The sequence below is a fragment of the Hemibagrus wyckioides genome, linkage group LG17, assembly GCF_019097595.1.
Source record: "Hemibagrus wyckioides isolate EC202008001 linkage group LG17, SWU_Hwy_1.0, whole genome shotgun sequence".
NCBI classification, from domain to species: domain Eukaryota; kingdom Metazoa; phylum Chordata; class Actinopteri; order Siluriformes; family Bagridae; genus Hemibagrus; species Hemibagrus wyckioides.
This window is the reverse complement of record NC_080726.1, coordinates 16,701,675-16,707,674: the sequence shown is the minus strand read 5'-3', so window position 1 is coordinate 16,707,674 and position 6,000 is coordinate 16,701,675.

Genomic DNA, 6,000 nt, shown 5'->3' with positions numbered 1-6,000 from the left:
GCATTCATCTTGATATACATGACAAAAGGTAAAGTAGAACGTTTATTATTATTATTATTATTATTAATGCAGGTCACCTATATAGAAACATCAACACTTGTACTGTTTCCCCACTGATTTATTCAGGTTTATTTAAGGTTAGTTTGTCTCCTGTCTATAGGTGCAGCTGATGAACTGAGCTAACTGCTTATTGTTCTTGCTTTTTTTAAATGTAAATACACAGAAGTATTACAAAATAGTTCTCATCACAGTGTGAAGACAGAAATAGAAATGTCAGTTCTTTAACCTTTAACCTGTGTAGCAATGGGTTCACTATGATCTTTGCTCAATGGTTTAAACTTCCACTAGAAGTCAGTATCACCTGCTCTTGTGGGAATTTACTCAGAAAATCTGAAGTCGATGTGTGGAATGTTGATTTTCCTTTCACACCTTATCTGAAGAACTATATGTAAACATTTCTGAGAAGTAATGCTTTCTGTGCTTTCAGCCATGTTTGTTGCTGTTAGCCCTTTCATTCTTCACCATTTCCTTATTCCATGTATACATGTCTTTATGTTAGCTTCTTCTTGTGACCACAAGGTCCATTCTTCCTACACTTCCTTCTTCCTTTCTGTGATGAAGAGAGATCTCATGAAACAGAGAAGACTGGATGGATGTTGGGCGAGCTACAAAATTAAACAGCCCATCCCCACTGCTCTTACACTTTCTCTCTTTTGCTCCCTCCTCTTGTTATCCTCCCCTGCTCATTTGAATAAATTAACACCCCTCCACCCCCCAACGCCACCACCACATGTCTCACTTCACCACCTTCTCTTCTTTCCCTGTCTCTCCCCCCTTAATGGACAAGCAGCTGTGAAGGAGAAAGATCCAGAAATATCTTCCTGTTTTTGCACACAGACACACTTTTCCCCATTCACTTTCACTTGTGCACAGAGTCACAATCACACGAGACAGTAAACACACCCAGCCCTGGTCAAACTGCTCATTCTACCTTGTTTTCACACACGTGCACCAAAATACATGTTCACTATTTTTTCTTGGTGCAGATTGACACCTACCAACACGCATGCGCATTAGCTCCAGCCCTCCCTCTGCTGCGTGACGTTGTTCGGTGACTCACTTGACTAACGCTGGAGAGCTTAACATGGCATACTGTACCGCATCAAGCTACCTAATTACCAGCAGAGCTGCTGTGCTAGTGAAGGCAGGGCTGTGTAGAATGGCCGAGGCAGGCACTACCACCATGTTTCCCCAACAACAGCTCCCCATCTGGGCCTTGTTGTTTGGATGCCATTTTGGATCCGCTTCTAATAGGCGGGCATACTGCAGGGGAAGCTGAGAGACAGAATGCCCCTCAATCAACATTACAAGCAGCTGCTGTGAGCTTGGTCTAAGACTACGATACAGCCCTTTTCTTTTTCACCTGTGGTCTACAGGAGCAGATGGGCACACGAACCCTTCACCCAGCACGTTTGGTGACATGCAGGGGCTGGAGGGTAAGCAGGGGAATAGGTCTCAGCATTAATAGCGTTCATGTTAATATTATCCCACCATGGCCTGAGGGAGGTTTACTGATTATTTAGCATTACTGTTTTCATTAACCCGCCCAGTTTCAGCTTGCCATCTTTTTCTCCTTCATGTTTTTCTCCAGGCACAAATTGTGAGAAGAGTGATGCAGATGATATGAATCATAATGTTGCTTTCTGCACTTACTGTCTGCTTAATTGTGGTCTATTTAGATTCCCCTGTGGTCATGCCCTTCTGATGTGTACGTATTTTCTAGTCTTTTCGAAAAGGGTCTGAAATCTGCACGAGCAAAGATAATTAATTTGATGCCTATTAGTTTGGAATGAATTTCTACTGAAAGGAGGTTCGTTCAGTTAGTGGAACTCCTTTTTCAAAGATCTAATTTCTAGCTAGTCCAACCCCATCACTGATACCTCACTGCAAAAAAAATACACACAAGTAATAAATATAAAATTTTACATTTCCTCTAACAAAAATCATTCTGCCTCACGTAAGAGGTTTCTATTCAAAAACAAATGTGACGAATTTATTCATTTAAAATCAAAATTTTTCACAGAACACTTTTGCACATATTGTGGGCTTTGTGTTCTTGTGTGTGTGTGTGTGTGTGTGTGTTTGTGTGTGTGTATGCATGTCCTCCTTCTCTCTAGGAGGAGCTCTGACTATGCCGGGATGCTGTGTGCCATGAGCAGGACACTTCCTGGGACTATGCACAAGATGACGATGCTGTCTGTACTGTTGCTAACAGTGGTATGAACAGTGTAGAGTTTATTTAGAAAAAATGTAGCTACCGATTTGTGGTTTAGTGCATAAATGCCTTTTGTATTTTGATTGTGTACATTTTAATGATGGCAAGACAAAGCTTTGTGAAACCTTGAATTTTCTGAGCCAACTGTGTTTTGATCGTAGACTAAATATTTTTAAATAACATGCTTTGTGCAACTTTCTGAATGTTAAGTTGTACAGGTCACTGATGTAATCATGCTTTTAAAATTAAAATCTAAAGAAAATATCCTGCAAAACTGTGACAATGTTTCTGGTCAGTAAATAAGACTGAATTTGCTTGTACATTGTCAAGGTGTAGACTAATCTCAACAACCTTCCAAAACAGTCTTTTCACAGTAATCTCTAAATGAAGCTTCAAATCATCAACCTGTTTACACTGAGCGTTACTGGAATGTGCTCTACATTCATGACACAACTGATAGCTCGTTCTTGTTGTCGCCACTGTCATGAGGATGTCATTTTCTTTATGACTTTTCTCTTGGTTTTGGATTAGATATGGAGTTAGGGAACCATTTGTATCTCAGAAGGGTTTAATCAGGATATGTCTCACTGAATACAGCAGACACATCCTTGGTTTACTGACACATGGCATAAATACAGAAAAATACAGTCCCAGTCATGATAAAGGCATTTCACCTCGTTACTGCATTAAACATAAAATCATATCAGCTTTATTGAAAATCTCCAGATTTATTGACTTCTGCTCTCTCTGATGCCACAGAGTCAATCAAGTGCCTGAATGCTTAGATTCGAGGTTCCGCTTCATGCCAAATAATACTGCCGCATTTAAAAGAAGAATTAGAGAGAAGAAGATATCATGATAACACACAAACATTTGTACTGAATCAGTGTTTAGCCTTATTACAATACTACTGACCTGCAGTGGAGGTTAAGGCTGCTTGCTTGTATTCACAGTTCATTCAGATGATGATGTTCTCCCACACAGTCTGTTTCTGTTAGAGCTCTTTCTAGGCTCAGGTCTTATCAGACTGACCGTTATTATGTTGTCATGCATACATGCAAGTAATGTTTGGTGTTTTTTTACCTGTATATGCTGTTCTGGGTAAATGATTCATAAACATGTTATTAGCTTTCACAAGAATGTTTACACAGAGCTACTGGTTTCAAAAACTCCAGATGACTGATGTCTGCTTAATAATATGGTAAATAAATAGATGTAAAGGATATTAAACACGGGAGGCTGAGCAAGTTCACCTCATTTATCCTACTTAATTCTGACAAGATAGAAGTTCTTCTCCTCAGCAATAAACAATAAGGTTTGTGAACATGTGGTGACTTAATGACCTTTGCGTTTTATCATGACTTCAGTCTCTCCTGTGAAACATGTGTAGATTTTATTACTAAGATAGATCAGTGTACATCTAGGGATTTGTGGGCACAGAGATTTATGGCAAACAGAGGCATTTACTCCAGTTTTCTTTTGCTTGCATTCAAATTTTACCTGGATATTGAACACTTCCACCTTATAAGAACTGCTGCTGTAATCACAAAGACTGTTCTGTTTTCATTTCAGGACTCATTTTACACTATGGTCACACACCACACCATCATTGCAAAACATTCCTCCTGTATTTGCTCTTCTATATCTGTACACTATAATGATTTATAGTCTACAATCCAGCCTCACTCAGAAGAGGACTGGTTTTCTTTTGATTCTGATTCCTCTCAAGATTTCTCCCTCTTGTTGTCTCAGAGAGGTTTTCCTTGCCACTGTCTTTTGCTGTCTTCGCGTGCTCATTAGTCAGCTATCTCTACATCTGGACTCATGTAAAGCTGCTTTGTGATCATTTATGTTGCTAAAAGGGCAGACTAAGGGCACTAAACAACAAAACTTTTAAATAGTCAAAAGATGCCCTTTTAAGATGTCCAAAGATGTACTTTCCAATTCTTACAAAAGGCCCAGTAAATCCAGTCATTCTGAAGCTCTTTGGCATATCCCAGTTCCATAGGACTTCAATAGGTTTATGTGATACATGCCAATGTTTTATAGTAAGGGGTAGAACCACAAATTTCACATCAATCAACTTCTTACAAATTTCATAAGAAACAGATAATTGCAGACTGGAAAGAGGTACAAGAAACAAAACCAGTAGCTTGTCATGATTAAAATTAAAAAAAAAAAATGCAGCAGTAAATGCTGTAATTCTGTCTGATACCTTGCTGTATAAGTGTCTTTTTCTCACGAAGTAATGTCATACTTTCATTGGTTTGTTGAATAGACATCATTTGTAATCAAATACAAACTAAACCAGACATGAAATATGAGCATTGCATCAAATTTTTGAATAAAAGGAGAACACTTACACGCCCTGTTTAGATGAAAATGGACAAAGTTTTTAAATAATGAAATGAATTTATCCAACAGATCAAAGCTGACTGAATTATCATCAATTGTTTCCCCACATTACGACGAACAGACACCAGCCAAGAAAGTACTATAAATACAAGGATTTCTAATAATCTACATATTTCTGACTGGAAACTTTAAATGTACTTTTCTCCTTTTCATTTTTGGAGGCAAGCAAATTCTTAAACCTTAACTTACTGATTGAAATATTTATAAAGAGTAAATGAGAAAGTCAAACTGAATCATGTATAGTAGAAAATGTCAAAATGTGAGAAGCCACTTAATATAGTGATCATTTAATAGGATATGATACAAAAACAGTAGATTTAAACATGTATTGGTTCAATAGCTTTTAGTTCACTAATGATGTTCCGGTAAGATTCAGGTCTGGCACATGTTGGATCCACTCATTCACACCTTGGACAATTTATCATAGCCACTCCTCCTACTGACATGTTTTGTAACAGTGAGAGGAAAAAGGAGAATCCAGTAAGCACAGGGAGAAGTGAAGCTCTGCACAGACAGTAACTCAGTGAGCTCAGAACTGAACCCTGGACTCTGTGAGGCTGTAAGGCTCTTTACTGTGCTTTCCAATACCATTCACTTCAATTCAATTTAGCATGTACTGATGTATCCTAGTTTTGATTCTATAAAGATTTTCAAACACGAACCAGTATCAATGTATTCATTTATAGAGACTTCGAAAGCACTGTTGTCACTCTTGATCAGGACATCTACCATATCCCGAAAATGTAAATGTGAAGCATTTCCTCACAGTCTTTTTTTCCGTAACACAACTGTTCGCTGTGTTCACTACCTTCAACCGACTTGAAGTGTGGAGTAGCTCAGAAGCTCAGAGAGAAAGTGCTAGAGTTTTCTGTTGCATTTACTGAATACAAAATATTTCTATACTTTTATTTAAAGATTAAGACTTTCTTTTTCACTCTCACTCATTTCATAGCGTTTGAAAGTAAGCATCTAAATATATAACACAGGATAATAGACTTTTCTTGACTATTACTTCTCATGTCCCTTATCATGTGTGAATATGCAGGAGGATGAGGGCATTTTTTCTGCTATATTTACAACTATTGCATAACTAATCAGAGACAGTGGATGGCTGTAGTAGGAGTGAAGCAGCTCAGCTATTCTGTGCTCTGTGTTCAGCCAACCCTCATATCTGCACTTCTCTGATGTTTCTACCCACTAAGAGATATTTTAATCTAAAAAGATGCTGATAGTCTTTTTTTGCATCCCAAATCTTTCTGTTATCTTAAACCTGTCTACATTTTCCCTGTTATTATGACCACATTAAGCCT